This window comes from Scyliorhinus torazame, chromosome 11, assembly GCF_047496885.1.
Source record: "Scyliorhinus torazame isolate Kashiwa2021f chromosome 11, sScyTor2.1, whole genome shotgun sequence".
Taxonomy (NCBI): Eukaryota; Metazoa; Chordata; class Chondrichthyes; order Carcharhiniformes; family Scyliorhinidae; genus Scyliorhinus; species Scyliorhinus torazame.
The window spans coordinates 128,602,969-128,622,244 of record NC_092717.1 but is presented as its reverse complement, the minus strand read 5'-3'; positions in this window follow the sequence as shown (position 1 = coordinate 128,622,244).

Below are 19,276 nucleotides of genomic sequence, written 5' to 3'. Positions count from 1 at the left end.
ACAACATTAAGCATAAAAATTGATTTTAATTTCTTTCAATTGTTATCCTCAGGACAGTTGTATTCCTCTGATATGGATTGTGAATTAAATGTGTCCAATAAAAAAAGCTTCTTTTTATGTCATGATTTTTAAAAATTGGTATCTGAATGTACTTGGCTTGTTATGTGAAATGATATATTAAGCAGTTATATGAAGTTCCTGAATGCTGCAACTGTGACTTAATCCATGAATGGTTTTGTAAAACCATGGTGTGTTAATTGAGCTCATTTTTAATATATTAATTCGTGGGATGATGGCTAGACCAGCATTTATTGCCCATCCCTAATTGCCCTTGGGAAAGTGGTGGTGAGCTGCCTCTTTGAACCACTGCAGCCCATGTGATGTAGTAGGTACACCCACAGTGCTGTTAGTGAGAGTTCCAGGATTTTGATCGAGCGACAGTGAAGGAACGACAATATATTTCCAAGTCAGGATGGCGTGTGGGTTGGAGGGGAACTTCCAGCTGGTGCTGTTCCCTTGCATCTGTTATCTTGGCCTTCCAGATGACAGTGATCGTGGGTTTGGAAGGTGCTGTCTCAGGTGCCTTGGTCAGTTCCTACAATACATATTGCAGATGGCACACATTTCTGCCACTGTGCGCCAGTGGTGGAGGGAGTGAATGTTTGTAGATGGGTGTCAATCAAGCAGGTGTTCCTGGAAGGCATCAAGCTTCTTGAGTGTTTTTGGAGCTGCAGTCAAGTGGAGAGTATTCCATCCCAATCCTGACTTGTGCCTTGTCGCCAGTGGACAGGCTTTGAGGAGTCCGGAGGCAAGTTACTCTCTTCAGAATTCCTAGCCTCTGACTTGTTCTTGTAGCCATCATATTTACATGGCTCATCCAGTTTAGATTCTGCTGCTGATGTCCATTTTGACATGATCTGGTTTCAACAAATGAACCCACAATGTGTTTACACAATCCCTGATGAGTAATTGGTGCCTTTATATTATAAAAGCATTATAAAAGCATAACATGGTGCACAGTGGTGGCCAATCAGTGTGGTAGCAAGATTAAGTACAGGCACAATATGGTGAACAACCCGATCATGCTAGATGGCAAGAGATGATACTCAATGTTTTGCTTAGATTGCAACAAGTTTGCATCATCGTAGAGTATTGAAAATACAGAGTAATGATTTCCTAGCAAACCTTTGAAGATAGAGGCTGGGATAGTGCTCAAGTAAAGATATGGGGCATCATTCTCCGCCGGCGAGAGTCTCCGTTTTGCCGGCGCCCGGGGGTTTCCCGACGGCGTGGGGCTGCCCCACAATGGGAAACCCCATTGACCGGCCGGTGTTACGGAGACTCCCGTCGGCCGGTCGGGGCAGAAATGTGGCGGGGCGGGTAGGAGAATTTCGCCCATGGTAAGCATACAGATCCTTGTGTTGAGAATACAGTGCGTAGTCTGCCAATTCAGTGAATGCATCGAGAGGACCAGCACCAGGCTAGCTCAGTCACAAAAGGCGAGTGTCCAGGGTGTGGGCCAGATCAATCTCGAAAAAAGTAGAATCAACCAAAAATAAACAAAAACCCTCATCAAAATTGAGCCAAAGCCAGAAGTGGTTTCTATAATAACAGGAAGACGTTTGGTAAAGCGACTAAAATTATATTCATCCTCGGTACAGTCGGAAAAGGAAGTTTAAAGAGACAATGACCCACAACCCCCAATCACTGGGTTTTTTGGGGGGATGGGGGTGGTGATGGTGTTGTGTTGTGCTGTGTTACCCCCTGGAAGTCCCTACGAAAGGATTACATAGAAACATAAAAATAGGAGCAGGAGGAGGCCATTTGGCCCTTTGTGCCTGCTCCGCCATTCATTATGATCATGGTTGATCATCCAACCCAATAGCCTGTTCCCTTCTTAACCCCATTTCTTTTGATCCCTTTTGCCCTAAGTGCTTTACCTAACTCCTTATAACATGTTTTGGCCTCAGCTACTTACTGTGGTAGCAAATTCCACAGGCTGACCATTCTCTGGTTGAGGACATTGCTCCTCATCACAGTCCTAAGTGGTCTACTCCGTAGCCTTAGACTGTGGCCTAACCCACCATCTACCATATCTAGTTCTGTTAGAATTTTATAGATTTCTAGGAGATCCCCTCTCTCAGTCCAATTCTAACCGACTTAATCTCTCCTCATGGGTCAGTCCTACCATCCTAGGAATTAGTCCGGTAAACCTTTGCTGTACTCCCTCTGGAGCAGGTACATCCTTCATCAGCCAAGGAGATCAAATGTACACACTATTCAGATGTGGCCTCACCAAGTCCATGGATACTTGTAGCAAGACATCCCTGCTCCTATATTTGAATCCTCTCGCTATGAAGACCTATACCATTTGCCTTCTTCACCACCTGCTACACCTGCATGCTTAACTTCAGCAACTGGTGGATGAGGACACTCAAGTTTCATTGCACTATCTCCCTTCTTAATTTATAGCCATTCAGATAGTAATCTGCCTTCCTGTTTTTGCTACCAAAGTGGACAATGTCACATTTATCCACAATATACTGCATCTGCCATGCATTTGCCCAATCACTCAACTTGTCCAAATCACACTGATATATTTCTGTGTCCTCCTCACAGCTTACCTTCCCACCCAGCTTTGTGTTATCTGCAAATTTGGAGCTATTCAATTTAGTTCCCTCACCTAAATCATTAATATATCATGTTAATAGCTGGGGTCCCAGCACTAATCCCTGTAGTCACTGCCTGCCATTCATAAAAATAACCGTTTATTCCCACTCTTTGTTTTCTATCTGTCATCCAGTTTTCTAACCATCTCAATACATTATCCCCAATTCTGAACGCTTTAATTTTACATGCTAATCTCTTTTGTGGGACTTTGTCAAAGGCCTTCTGAATGTCCAAAGAACTACACCCACTGGCTCCCCCTCCTCAACTCTACTGGTTACATCCTTGAAGAATTCCAATAGCTTTGTCAATCATGATTTCCCTCTGTCCGATTCTGCCATTGTTTTTGAAGTGTTCTGCTATTAAGTCTTTGATAATGGACTCTCGACTCAAATGTTTCCCACTACTGACATCAGGCTGACTGGTCTATAATTCCCTGTTTTCTCTCTATCATCCTTTTTAAATAGTGGAGTTACATTAGCTACCCTTCAATCTGTAGGACCTATTCCAGAGTCTATAGAATCTTGGAAGCTGAACATCAATGCACCACTATTTCTAGAGCCACTTCTTTAAGTTCCCTGGGATGTTGGTTACCAGGCCTTGGAGATTTATCAGATTTCAAACCCATCCATTTCCCCCAACATCATTTCTCCACTAATACTGGTTTCCTTCAGCTCCTCCCTTTCACTAAACCCTGTGATCCCCAATATTCCTGGCACGTTATTTATGTCCTCCTTTGAGAAGACAGAACCAAAGCGTGTATTTAGCTGGTCAGCCATTCCCCTGGTTCTGATTGTAAGGGACCTACATTTGTCTTCACCAATCTTTTTGTCTTCACATACCTATATAAACTTTTACAGTCAGTTTTTATGTTCTCTGCAAGCTTGTTCTCGTACTCTTTTTTATCTTTTTAAAGTAAATTTAGAGTACCCAATTCTTTTTTTCCAATTAAAGGGGAATTTAGCATGGCCAATTTACCTACCAGGCACATCTTTCGGTTGTGGGGTTGAGACCCACCCAGACATAGGAAGAATGTGCAAACTCCACACGGACAGTGACTGGGATCGAACCCGTGTCCTCGGTGCCATGAGGCAGCAGTACTAACCATTGCACCACCGTGCCGCCTGATTGCTCTCATACTCTATTTTTTCCTTAATCAATTCCTTGGTCCTCCTTTGCTGAATTTTAAACTGCTCACAATCCTCAGGTCTGTTGTTTTTCTTGGCCAATTTGTATGCCTCTTCCATAGATCTAATACTGTCTCTAGTTTCCCTTTTAAGCTAGGGTTTGGTCAACTTCCCATTTTACCTTTGCACCAGACAGGAATAAAAAATTGTTAGAGTTGATCCATGCGCTTTTTGAATATTTACCATTGCCGATACACCATCATCCCTTCAAGTAATGTTTCCCAATCCATAATCGCCAATTCATGACTCATACCATCGTAATTTCCTTTATTACGATTCAGGCCCCGAGTCTCAGAATCTAATTTGATACTCACTATCCTGATGAAAATTCTATCATATTTTGGTCGCTTATCCCCCAGGTGGCTCGCACACGCAGATTGCCAATTATTTCTTCCTCAATACACAATACCCAGTCTAGGATATCCTGTTCTCTATTTGGTTCCTCAATGTATTGGTCCAGAAAACCATCTTGTATACACTCCAGGAATTCCTCCTCTTTAATATTGTTACTAATTTGATTTGCCCAATCTATATGCAGATTAAAGTCACCCATAATTACAGATGTTCCTTTGTCGCATGCTTCTCTGATTTCCTTCTTAACGTCATTCCCAACATAACCACTACAGTTTGGAGGTCTATGTAAAACCCCCACTAATGTTTTTTGCCCGTTAGTGTTTCTCAGGTCTACCTATACTGATTCCACATCATCAAAGCGAATATGCTCCCTCACTATTATGTTAATTTCCTCTTTAACTAGCAATGCAACTCCACCAGCTTTTCCTTTTTGTCTGTCTTTCCTAAATACTGAATACCCCTGGGTGTTCAGTTCCCATCCCTCGTCAATCTGCAGCCATGTCTCCGTAATACCGACTATATCATACCTGTTTACATTTATTTGCGCGGTTAATTCATCCATTTTATTGCGAACACTCTGCGCCTTAATGCACAAAGCCTTAAGGCTTGTCTTTTTACCATTACTTGCTCTGTTCCCACTATGTTTCACTGAGGCCCTTTTAATTCTGGCCCTTGATTTCTCTGCCTGTCACTTTTCTTATTCCCATTACTGTCTTTTGTTCTTTCTTTGATTCCTCCTCCTTTGACTCCTTTCATAGACTCCCATTAGTTTAAACCATTTTAGTTTAAATCCTCCCCAACCACTTGAGCAAGTACTCTCCCTAGGACATCAGTCCCCCTCCTGATTAAGTGTAACCCTTGAACTGGTTCCACCTCCCCGCACATCACCTCTTCACCACATATTTGTCTGATATATCTTGCAGTTTCTACTCTAGCACATGGCACTGGTAATATTACTGAGGTCACTATCTTTGAGGTCCTACTTTTCAACTGACTACCTAACTCCCTATATTTTGCTTTTAGGAGATCATCCCTTTTTTTATCTCTGTCGTTTGTATCGGTGTGTACCATGACTACTGGCTGTTCACCCTCCCCCTCCAGAATGTCCTGTAGTCGCTCTGAGAAATCCCTGACAGCAGCTCTTCACTAACTAATGAACTTGCTGTTTTCCTGTGACGTTACTCCTGGATTTCTGTTTCAAACTCTGCCCGCTGCACAGTACAGGGTGTCCCTCGCTGGTCCAGCGGTTTCCGTTCCCGGGAGGTAAAAGCCGATCAATTTCAGTCTTGAAAATGTTCAAGGACTTGGCCTCCACTGGCGTCCACATTTAGATCCTACTTACCAAGGCTGCGCACTCGTCTCCCTGAGGAAAGATAAAAAATGAAAGGATCACCTTGTTCCCTCCTAACCAAACTTCCTCAGTCACCAAACTCCAACTTAAGCCGAAAACAGCATTCCAGCGCAGATCATTGCATGACAATTGCCCAGGAAGTTTAATTGCCCTGCGCTGGGAACCATCTGATACTTCAATTCAAATCATAGTCTTTGAATGATTCTGACTGTCTTAAAGGAATAGTGACCCAGGAAAAGTTAGAAGAATTAAACCCACTTCTAGCCCATACCCTTCGAGGGACACCCCCCCCCCCCCCGGACACCCCCCCCCTCCCCCCCCCCCCCCCCCCCCCCCCCCCATTATCCTCCCCTCACTCCAACTACACCTTCAGCCCCTGACCAACCCCTGATCCTCCACGGGACCCCCAAATACAACCCTCACCACATACTTCTCCCTGATCCGACTACCCTTCCCCTAATCCCTCCACCAGACATCCTGACTACACTACCCTCCCAAAAACACATGCCCCCCCCCATCTCCTAGCAACCCTTCCACTGCCCTGACTAACTTCAGCAACCAATCCCCATCACACTGATCACCACCCACACTTCCACTGATCATTACTCCTTCTGCTTCACTGACCATCCCCACTGGCTACCCAACCCCCCGACTCATCCTACCCCACACCCCGACCCCCTCATCCTGCCCTTCTCCTCTCGCCCCCCAACTAGTCCTACAAAAAAGGGATTTTTCCTTTCCCCTGGTGGCTTGGTAGCACAACGGTTAGCACTGTTGCTTCACAGCACGAGGGTGCCAGGTTCGATTCCCGGCTTGGGCTGCTGTCTTTGCGGAGTCTGTGGAGATGTGAGCTTAATTAGGGTGCTCTTCCTGCTGCCTCACGGGGCCGAGGTCCCAGGTTCGGTCCCGGCTCTGGGTCACTGTCCATGTGGAGTTGCACATTCGCCCTGTGTTTGCTTGGGTTTTGCCCCCACAACCCAAAAGATGTGCAAGGTAGGTGGATTGAACATGCTAAATTGTCCCTTAATTGGAAAAAAATGAATTGGGTACACTAAAATAAAAAATAAAAAAATTAGGGCGCTCTTTTGAAGGGCTGGTGCAGATGCGATGGGCCAAATGTCCTCCTTCTGCACTGTAAATTCTATGATTATATGGTTCTATGACTTTCCTGTACTCAACCAAAGGTTTCAGGAACCCACTCCGCTGCATTATTCTCATATGTTCCGACTTGGGAGGTTAGGTGAGAAAGGTATGGCTGCTTTTTAGTGTAAGTGTGGCAATCTGACCATGATTGCTACTCCACAGAAATTACGGCCCATTGTCAAAATGTCCACATAATTAACCAGTTTGAATTCAGATGGAACAAACCTCCTATCCGAACTCAAACTATTTAAAGAGCATACAGAGCTTTAGTTTCTTGATTCAGGTGTTACTGAAATCGACAAGCAAGGCATAAATAATCAAGTGGCCATCATGAATGAAGGTCTACGCAGGCTGAACACGTCTGGACTAAAGGCAGAAGAGCTAAAGGATCCCAAAAGGAATGGACTACATTTGAAGACCGGCTCAGAATCAGGTTAAACACCCGTATTGATCGACCTGAGTTCATGACATTTTGACAACAGTCTACAGTATCCATAGACCATTTCGTCAGCAGATGCAGAGAATAGGGTCAGTACCCTGATTTTTCAAATACAGAGCTAGCAGACAATTATTGACCTGGTGACCTCACCAACTTCCATGGAAGCATTCCAGAAAGATCTGCTTGACAAGACCTAATCAAATAGCATTGAAGAGCTACTCAAGGATGGACGCAAGTACAAAGCGATCCTTGCAGGTTGACAAAGCTTATTGGTCCTAAGTACAACTCCAACTGCTGACGCAATCACAAGAACATCCAAACCCGACAAGACATGTGGAGGTTGTAACCTTCTGCATGTACCAAGGAAAAACCCAGCTTTCCACCAATTTTGTAAGACGTGACAGAAAGGGCCATTGGCAGAGACAATGCACTAGAGTGCAATTACAAAGAACCATGTACTTATCCAAACAGATATACAACTGGTCTCACCAAACAATAAGAATGACAGTTGGTTCCATACCTCAGTGGTTAGAGAGCTGGTCTTGTAAACCGGGGGTCACAAGTTCAATTCTCACTGGAGCCTAGCTGATGTTTGCAAATTAGATGATGAGACAAGTTGTTGGGAGGACACAGAGAGACTGGAGAGAGATACATACAAGTTGGATGAGTGGGCCAATAACCTACCTCTGAGGATTTTAAAAGACATGGAAAGTTAAGGTGAAATCTACTACTGTGAAACTTTCAGCATACAATAGTTCACTAATTTCAGGTGCAAGATCCATAGTCGCAGAGTGCAAGTACAATCCTTCTGGGTATTAAAAATGTTCTACACCATGGAGACTAAAGGCCCAGCGATTGTAGATAAATTGACATATTGTGACCTCGCACTACAGAGCATCCAGGAAATCAGTTAGACCTCATATTTCAGATCAAGCTCAGAATTCCTCCTATCACTTCAGTTCATGAGCTAACATCAAATACCTAGAATGTTTTGACAAAATTGGCAATTTCAAGGGAGATGCAACATTACGCTTGCAGTAGAATGCCAGTACGACAACTAATCTGATATATGTTTGGCAACACAAATGCCAGCAGCTACAAGAAGAAATGACAAAAGATCCTACAGTACAGCGGCTGTAGAAAACCATCATCCAAGGATGGTTTGATTCAATTCAATGGCCACTAACATGTGAGCGAGCCCATTTTGGTCTTATCTAGGCATTTCCTGGGCAGTTATTTTTAAAGGCAGCCAGATCACCATACTAGATTATTTGTAACCTGATATTCTTCAACAACTTCATCACTCGCATATGGGCATAGATTGGTTGAGAAGGCTCATAAGAGCGACAGTCTATGAGCTTGGTATGAACAATGATTTTGAAGTCATCGTCAAGAGGTGCGAGGCATGTCAAGAGCATAAAGAAACATAAAAACATAGAAAATAGGAACAGGAGTAGGCTATCTGGCCTATTGAGCCTGCTCTGCCATTCACTGTGATCATGGCTGATCCTCCAGCTCAATGCCACACTCCTGCTCTCTCCCCATCCCCTTGATGCATTTTGTGTCGAGAAATCGATCTCTTTCTTTCTTCAATGCATCCAATGACTTGGCCTCCAGAGCCTTATGAGGTGGAAAATTCCTCATTACAGTCCTCTGAGTGCTTTGGTTTCCTCCCACAGCCCAAAGATGTGCATGTTAGGTAGATTGGCCAGGCTAAATTGCTCCTTAGTGTCCAGTGGTGTGCAAGTTAAGTTACGGGGATAGGGCGGGATGGATGGTGGGTGGACCTGGTTAGGGTGCTCTTTTGGAGGGTTAATGCAGATTCCATTGGCCGAATAGCCTCCTTCTGCACTGGGAATTCTATGCTAAATGGCCTAGCCTGTATCCTGATACCAAGACCCCTTGTTCTAGATCCCAGCCAGGCGACACATCGTCCCTGCAGCAAGTCTGTCCAGCACTGTCAGATTTTAATGAGACGCCCTCTCTTTCTTCTAAACTCCAGTGAATACAGGCCTGGTCGACCCAATCTCTACTCATATGACAACCCTGCCACCCCAGGGATCAGTCTGATGAACCTTTGCTGCACTCCTTCTATGGCAAGTATATATTTTCTTTTCGTAAGGAGGTCAGAACTGCATACAATACTCCAGGTCCAGCCTCACCAAGACCCTGTATAACTGCAGCAAGACATTGCTCCCCTTTCATAAATCGATGTTGGCTTTGCCTAATCCTGTTTATATTTTGCCTGATATCACATCTTTGGAATAGGCTGTAGCATTTTCCCTACGGTAGCCAGCATGGTAGCCTTGTGGATAGCACAATTGCTTCACAGCTCCAGGGTCCCAGGTTCGATTCCAGCTTGGATCACTATCTGTGCGGAGTCTGCACATCCTCCCCGTGTGTGCGTGGGTTTCCTCCGGGTGCTCCGGTTTCCTCCCACAGTCCAAAGATGTGCAGGTTAGGTGGATTGGCCATGATAAATTGCCCTTAGTGTCCAAAATTGCCTTTAGTGTTGGGTGGGGTTACTGGGTTATGGGGAAAGGGTGGAGGTGTGTACCTTGGGTAGGGTGCTCTTTCCAAGAGCCGGTGCAGACTCGATGGGCCGAATGGCCTCCTTCTGCACTGTAAATTCTATGATTCTGTGATTCTAAAGTTAGGTTAGCTGGTCTTTTTTCTCCTACTTTCTTAAATAGTACAATTACATTTGGGATTCTCCAATCTGCAGGGACTGCAGAATCTACAGAAATTTGGAAGATGACAACCTATGCATTCATTATTTCCATGGCCACTTCCTTAATATACTAGGATGGAGATTATGTGACCCTGGGGATTTATTTTCTTTCAGTCCCATTAATTTCTCCAAAATTATTTTCGTAATACTACTTTCCTTCAATTCGTCCTTCTCACAAGACTTGATCCATGTTTCTCTAGAATTTCTGGTAAGTTATTCTTCCCAGTTTAATTGCTCCGCCATTTCCTTGTTCTCTATTATCAATTCTCCCATTTCGGACTGTAAGGGGCCTATATTTGTATTCACTAATTTTTCTTTTTACATTCTAGAGAAGCTTTTGAAGCTCTTACGGTCTGCTTTTATATTCCGTCCAAATTTATTCTCATACTCTATTTTCCCCTCTTAATCAGTCTCCCAATCCTTTGTGTTGCTACTTTTTCTGGGAACTTGATATAACTCCTCTTTGAATCTAATACTAACTTTAACTTTTAATTTTTAAAAATAAATTTAGAGTACCCAATTATTTTTTTCCAATTAAGGGGCAATTTAGTGTGGCTAATCCACCTAACCTGTACATCTTTGGATTGTGGGGGCGCAGCCCACGCAGACATGGGGAAAATGTTCAAACTCCATACAGACAGTGATCCGGGGCCAGGATCGAACCTGGCTCCTCAGCGCAGTAGGCAGCAGTGCTAACCACTGCACCACCGTGCCACCCCTTTAACTTCTTTTATTGACCATGGTTCGGTCACTTTGTCTGTTGTGTTTTTGTGCCAGAAAGCAATATACGTTGTTGCAATGCATGCATTTGTTTCTTAAATATTAGCGATTGCCTATCCATCATAATGCCTTTCAATTAAGTTTCCTAATCAGCCAACCCCTCCTACCTTTGCAGTTTCTTTTGCTTAGATTAAGGACCCTAGTTTCAGATTGGACTGCCTCACTTTCTATGCCAATGAAAAATTCTATCATGATATGGTCAATCTTCCCTGAATGCCATGGGTTTCTCGGCGGCATGGGGTGGCTTCAATGGAAAATCCCATTGACAAGCAGCGGAAAGAGAGAATCCCACTGCTAGTGAATGGCACGCCGCCAAGAAACACGCGGCTGGGGGACCAGAGAATCCAGCACATCATCTTTTACCCTTGCTGGAGGGGTCAATGACCGGGGGCATAGATTTAAGTTAAGGGGCAGGAGGTTTAGAGGGGATGTGAGGAAAAACATTTTTACCTGGAAGGTTGTGGGAGTTTGGAATACACTGCCTGAAAGGGTGGGGAGGCAGAGACCCTCATAACATTTAAGAAATATTTACATGTGCACTTGCGATCCCATGGCATGCAAGGCTATGAGCCAAGTGCTGGAAAATGGGATTAGAATGGTTAGGTGGTCATTTTTGACCTGCGCAGATGCGATGGGCCGAAGGACCTTTTCTGTGCTGTATGATTCTATGACTCTATGATTCTCTCTATCTTACACACATATACATTCTCCATCCCTCACGCACACTCTCCCTCCTTCTCTCTCTCTTTCTCTCTCACACATGCACCCACACACCATCTCTCTCCCTCTCTCTCACACACACATGCACACAAACTCACCAGGCAGAATTCTCTGTTCCTGAGACTAAGTGTTGACATTAGGGCAGGATTGGCAGAGTTCTACGACAGCAAAATTGGCGCCACACCTGGACCAATTCAACGACTGTTAAGGGGCTAACACCGGCGCCAGCTGGAACACAATAATTCCAATGAGAAACGGTGAGGGATTCGCCGATTCGGGATTGACACTCAGATTGGAGAAGCTGGGATTGATCTCACTGGAGAAGTTTGAGAGTAGATTTGTCAGAGATTGTTAAAAATCATGAGCGGTCTAGACAGAGCAGATAGGGAGAAACTCTTAATTGGCAGAAGAGGATATTGATTTAAGAAGAATAGTAAAAGCCCCAAAGGTGACATGAGGAGAGGTTACTTTGCACAGTGATTCAACAGGATCTGGAATACATTGCCAGAGAGTGTGGTGTGAGCAGATTCAATTTTCCTTTCAAAAGAGAATTGGATACTTATATAAAGAGAAATAATTAGCAGTACTGTGAGGAAGTGGCTGAGGAGGGAGGCCGGCTGAGTTGCTCCTGCGGAGAGATGATTATAGATTTGACTGGCTGAATGACATCACCACCACTCTATGAGTATATCGTTCTTTTCCTTCACTTGCTCTTCGTACGTTTGAGATAAGTCACCAGCTATAATGACGGTCACTCAATCTTTCGTCCATCTCATTCCTGTGAAGGACACAAAACTGTGGGTTATTTATTTGATCACCCCCAGTCTCACCTATCGCGCAGAAGAGACTTTTCCAGATTAAGGTTGATGGTACCCAATCACTCTTATTGAATTACTTGCTCTCCTGTCCTACTTCGTTCTGTCTTGTGAAATCTGGTAGTAGAACATAGTAACCATCTTGACTTCTCAAAATAAAAATGCTTTATCATTGATAGCTCTCAATGATAGCTCTAAATAATTGATGTCAAAGCTAAAAGTAACCATAGTCACATCAAAAACTTAGCGCAGTATCAGTTTAATTTTGCACAGTAAAATTTAGCATCACATGTTTTACATGCCTATGGAAATTAATTATGTTCCTATTTTCCCCATAGTAGGTAAATGGAAGGTAACTGTTTTCACTAGTGACCTACCATCTGCAGGTACAACTGCTCAGGCTTACATCACATTCTATGGTGACGAGGGAAGCTCAAAAGCTCTTGTACTTCAAGGAAATGCAGAAGAAATGTTTCAGAGCGGGCACAAGGACATTTTCACCGTATGTACTGATCAACTGCAACCTATTATTTTATGGCAGACAGTAAATATTTTAAAAGACTAACAATTCATCTTACAATTAATATGTTAATATTTGTTTTGAGATTCCTCAGCTTCTGTAGATGAAATGCTTCCTGGATGTTAGGGCTGAATTGTCATATTAATATCATTTTGATGTATTTATTCTCAAATCATTGTCAAAGGAACATACCCCTGAAAACCACAAATGTGTTGTATATTTTGGTGAGAAGTTAATTTTAATATATTTTATTCATACTGTTATGGGTCAGGGATTAGAGAACCCCAAAGGGTATCATGGAGTTCACCTGACCCACAACTTTTAATAGATTGTGGTATGGGGAGCACACGGCCCACTCTACAGGCGTGGTACAGCAGAGATGGAAAAGTATTTTTTAAAGCATAACAATGTTTATTCTATTAACTCAAGTTAACCTTTTTAAAACAAATAGTGAACATCTTAGCAACCATTAATTCAAATACAACCCCAAAGAATACAACACTAAGTAATCTGTAAGCTGTCCTTTTAACATCCATAAGATTTAAAAACAAAACCTTTAACAAAAGCACATCAGTTTAAAGTCACTACTGAGAGCAGTTATTAGTTTTAAATCACCAAAGGATCGATTTACAGGTTTTAGATTACAGAGAGAGAGTCTAATACCCTTTCTGGCTGTGACTGCAGCTATCCAGCTCTGAAAATGAAACTAAAACACACCCTGCAGCAAACAGCCTAAAACGAAAGTAAAAAGCTGACATACAGCCCAGTTCCACCCACACTCTGACATCACTGATAAACACCCATTTCTTCAAGGTACATTTCTTAAACACGCATTTCTTAAAGGTACTCTCACATGACAATACCTTCATGCATATATAAAAGCGCTAAATTCAGTGTCGTATTTTAGAAATATTCTAACAGATACCATCAGGTACATTTTGCTAATGCATCCTACTGGGGTGGAGTCATGATTGTTGGGAACTCATATAATGAAATTACACTAATCACAGTCAAATTGATGGACATAAAACTGTTGAAATAATTCTTGTGATTTACTGCTACCTGATAGGAGCACATATTTGAAAATGTGTTCTTAATTATTGGTGTAATAACCATCACTAGGGAGACGATATTGAATAAACCATTGGGATTAAAGACAGATAAGTCTCTGGGATGTGATGGTCTGCACCGTAGGGTATTAAGGGAGGTGGCAGCAGAGATAGTGGATGCATTGGTTATGATAGTTCAGAATTCCTTGGATTCTGGAAGAGTCCCGGTGGATTTGAAACACGTTTATGTGACATCCCTATTCAAAAAGGGAGAGAGGCAAAAAGTAGGAAACTATAGCTTGACTTCTGTGGTGGGGAAGTTGCTGGAATAAATAAGTAAGGATGAGATGACTGAACAATTGGAAAGACAAAGCTAGCTCAATCCACCATTGCGAACATGGTTTTATGAAGGGTAAGTCACGCTTGACAAACTTGCTTGAATTCTTTGAGGATGTAACCAGCTAGGTGGATAATGGGGAACCTGTGGATGTGGTATATCTAGACTCCCAGAAGGCATTTGACAAGGTGCCGCATAAAAAAATTATCCAGAAGGCGAGATTGCAGGGGCTGGGGTAGAGTACTAGATTGGATTGAGGATTCGCTGACTGAAAGAAAGCAGAGGGTTGGGATAAATGGGTCCTACTCTGACTGGTGAACTGTAACTAGTGCGGTGCCGCAGAGATCAGTCTTCGGACCTCAACTATATAATCTATATGAAGGATCTTCAAGTAGGGACAGAGTGTAACATAGCAAAATTTGCGGATGATACAAAAATAGGTGGGAAAGCAGGTAGTGAAGAACAGATACAGATTTTACAGATGGATATCGATAGGCTAGGAGATTGGGCCAAAATTTGGTGGACGGTGTTTGATATGGATAAGTGTGAGGTTATCCATCTTGGCTAAAATATAAAAAGGCAAATTATTATCTAAATGGAAAGCAGATTCAAAATGTGTCTGGGCAAAGGGATCTGGGTATTATTGTTCATGAATCGCAGAAAGTCGATACGCAGGTACAGTATGTAATTAAAAAGGCAAATGGAATGTTGCCGTTTATTGCAAAAGGACTGGAGTATAGAAGTAGAGAAGTGTTGTTGCAGCTGTATAGGGTGTTGGTGAAACCACATCTGGAGTATTGTGTCCAGTTTTGATCTCCTTATTTCATAGAATCATAGAATTTACAGTGCAAAAGGAGGCCATTCGGCCCATGGAGTCTGCACCAGCCCTTGGAAAGAGCACCCTACTTAAGCCCACACCTCCACCCTCTCCCCATAACCCAGTAACCCCACTTAACCTTTGTTTGGACACTAAGGTCAATTTAGCATGGCCAATCCACCAAACCTGCACATCTTTGGGCTGTGGGAGGAAACTGGAGCACCCGGAGGAAACCCAAGCAGACACGGTTAGAACGTGCAGATTCCACACAGACAGTGACCCCAGCTAGGAATCGAACCCAGGTCCCTGGCGCTGTGAAGCAGCAATGCTAACTACTGTGCTACCGTGATTTGAGGAAGGATGTCGTGGCATTGGAGGTGGTTCAGAGGAGGTTCACCAGCTTGATTCTGTGGCTGAAAGGACTGTCGTATGAGGAGAGATTCAACAGTTTGGGTTTATTCTTGCTGGGATCTGATCGAGGTATATAAAATACTAAATTGGATTGATAAAGTAAACGTAGACCAAATGTTCCAGCTTGTGGGTCAATCTAGAATGAGAGGTTGCAAATATAGGTTGAGAGGCGGTAGATTTAGAACTGAGATGAAGAGGAACAACTTCTCACAGAGGGTGGTGTATAGTGCGGTGGAGTCTGAGTCATTAAATGGTTTCAAGAAGGAGATAGATATATTTCTGATAAAAGGGGTTAAAGGGATATGGGGAACAGGTAGGGAGATGGATTTGAGACCAGGAAGAGATCAGCCATGATCTGATTGAATGGTGACTGCCCCGATGCCATTGTGCACAATGGCAATACAACAGTTGGTGGGTGCTCATGAGAGTTAGAAGCATGCCCGCCGACACTTAAAGGGCCAGTTCAGGCCATTCATTTACTAAATAAAAGCAATTTTACAATGTGATGTGATTTTGCAGACGTTGCAACAGGCAACACGGGCAGGCGGCCAAAGCGTTTTCCTCAAGTTCTCATCCAAAGGCAAGATAAAAACCTGCATGAACAAATGCTCAGTCTCTTTCGGTTAGAGTTTTTTGTTGTGATTTTATGTGACTTGAAAGGTTTCTCTGTCATTTCTGGTGCATTCCATACGTGGATAGCTTTCTTTTGGAATACTTTTTCTTGCCACCTTTGTCTGAGCATTTCAGCTGGATGCACCCTTAGGTGCATGAGACAGTGTCTTGTGCATTTCTGATCATGTGGATTGTATACTCAACTGGTGGGACCTCCTCTGGGAAAGAAAAGGCAAAGAGTGAGAGGAAGCCAGGTGATCACATGCAGTGTCCTTGGGAGAAACCTGTGGGAGGAGAGGCGCAGGCACAGGTAGTGCAGTGCCAGCAGGAGGTGCAAGGTGGACGGATCCACAGGAGACACCACTTCAAGTACAACGAGCTCCGCCGAGGCAATCTAGCTCCAGGGCATCCATCGCATGATGGCTGAGTACCAGGAAATTGGGCTCCCCTCACCCATTATTCGGCACTCCACCACCCTTCTGAAAGGGAAGAACAGATTTCATCATAAAAAATCACACCCAAATTTTAGAATCACCTTAGCAGGACAGCAAATCAGAATTTTCCTTCACCACTTTCATGGCAGACAGAGTGCGTGTCGAGTTCCCTATCTGGTTGCATTAGAGGAAGCAGTGGGACAGTGGTATTGTCATTAGCCCACACAAACGTGGACCAGTTGTACCGGCACCTGAGGGTCTCCAAGGCTGTTTGAGACCCCTAGGTTGCGGGTACAGGGTGGCACTTTGGCACTCCCAATGGCACTTGTGCACTTTGACACTGCCAGCCTGGCACCTTGGCAGTGCCACCCAGACACCCTGTCAATCCCACACTGGCATTGCCAGGGTGCCCAGGTGGCACTGCCAGCCGAGCACCAAGTGGAGGGGTCCGGAGGCCGCTGTGGGGGCGCTAGGGGGTCAAAAAATCAGTGCTGCCTTTAAAAATGGTACCCCGACCCGCGAGTAGTCCTCCAGCTTGCCAGTGCAGGAAATGACTAAAGTGTGGTCTTGATGGGATGTTCCTCCCCGAGGCCAAAACAAATGGCAAAGTGCCGTAAAATAGCAGTGTCCAGCACCAAGAAATCACCCTTTAAATGTGTCAAAACCAGATATATAATTTTTTTTGTTGTATCATGCCCAGTGTTAATGTCACCTCCCCAGATTGTCAGTGAGGTACTGATTATTCCCCATGGGATACTTGATTATCTTAGTGTATATCTGTCCCAGTAAGCATTAACCTCCTTCCCTGTCAGGTATTTTTCCAACTTTTGTTGGATGTCTGTTCCTCATACCCACGACCATGTGGGGAGACAAAAATATTCTAATCTCACCTGAAATTTGTTAATCTTAAATTTATGTCCTGTTTTCCATGCCTGATTAAGCAGCACACTTACACCTACATCAATTTCCTCTCAGCATTTTGAAGAGCGAAATCATGGCTCCTTTGATATTTCTTTCATTAGTGAAAACATGGTTATTCTTCGTTGAACATCCTGCATCTACCATCGATTAATGCCTGGCTTATTTGGCTCTAGGAAACAATGTCTCACCTCTACAACGATAGCTGACAATTTGGTCAGGGCACATCATCCGTGCCATTGATGCCCAATTCTAGGTAGATGTAATTTTTAGATGGGCCAGTAAATGGGTGAGCAGATCACTTGCCTATTTTTTTACAGAAAGCTGCTTAAATATGCAAATTAGCATCTGATGCCACTTGTGGGATCCGTGCCCAAAGTTTCAGGTACACATGAGCAGAATATCACATATGCTTTGCCATTTGCACCAGGCATTGAGCAGCCCACAAAAGTGAAATGCTGCACATGCAGGAAATCAAAAATTAAAACAAGAAATGCTGGAAATATTCAACATGTCAGGCAGCATCAGTGGAGAGAGATGGATAGTTAACATTTCAGATGGATGACTTTTCATCACTTAACTAGCAACCAGAGATGGTTGGAGACGATTCAAAAAATGGCTGAATAAAGATTTGATTTTGATTTTTGAGGGGCTAGGAAGAACAGGAATGCTCTTCCTGAGTCTACAAAACACACTGCCAACCTGTGCAAGCACTCCCGCCATCTATGCATTGTATTTATCTCTCGGCCAGGCCTGCTAGTTGGCTCAGCATGTAAACCAACTGATTTCCTGGTGTCGACCACTGTTAGATGTACCAGAGTGTCCCGTGCCAACCTGTGGCATTTAGGTGACGCCCACATTGAAAATCTGTTTGGAACTCCAGATAATGACATCGGGCAGGTGACAATTCGCTCTGCTGACTTCAATGCCCGCTCTGTTCAGAATTCAAAGACCAGCATCTGTTAAGGTGAAACAGCCAGAAATTCTGTCCATTATGTCCAAGGCACAATGAAACCATTGTAACCTAAGAGCTGATGTGAGTTAATTTGACTCTCTAAGGAAAGGCTCAGTGAAAACACAAGATTAAGGTAATCAGACTTGGAGAGCATTATTACCTCTAATTATTAAGAATTTTATTTCAATATGAGCAGAAGATAAAATTAACTTATTTTTAATCTCTGAGGACAAAGCCCAACCAGCCGTGTCAACATCTCTCAGTGGAACAGGGCAGGCACCTTTGCTGTGCCTTTATAAGCAAAAACTGTCTATCCTGTTCAAATTAATAGCTTAATTTCTGCAACGTCTTTGTCATTGATGAGTGCAAGCTGCATTTCATCACACTTCTGTTGGTGTACAGATTCCTGGAATTATGAGACCATTCACTGCATCTCCTTCGAGCCTAAATTTACTTCAATATTTTAATGTAGCCTCACCAATAATTTGAACAGATTTAATATTGCCTTTTGTTAACTTATGTACCATGTGGGGGCTGATTTAGCTCAGTTGGCTGGACAGCACGGGTTCAATTCCAGAATTGGCTGAGGTTATTCATGAAGGCCCACATCCTCAACCTTGTCCCTTGCCTGAGGTGTGGTGATCCTCAGGTTAAATCACCACTCTTTCGAAGTTTTGCCATTTTTTTCCTCTCATCTTGAACTTTGCAGTAAATTCCGTATGATGTTTATCTGTGCCAATGTGTCTATTTCCTTCAAAGCCTCTTAAAATACATTTCATAATAAAAGAGCTATCATTATTCCTAATTACTATTTATGTATCTGCAAGTTTTGATATAATAATAATCTTTATTGTTGTAACAAGTAGGCTTACTGTGAAAATCCCACACTCCGGCGCCTGTTCGGGTACATAGAGGGAGAATGCGGAATGTCCAATTCACCTAACAAGCATGTCTTTCGGGACTTGTGGGAGGAAACTGGAGCACCCGGAGGAAACCCACGTAGACATGGGAAGACCATGCAGACTCCCCACAGACA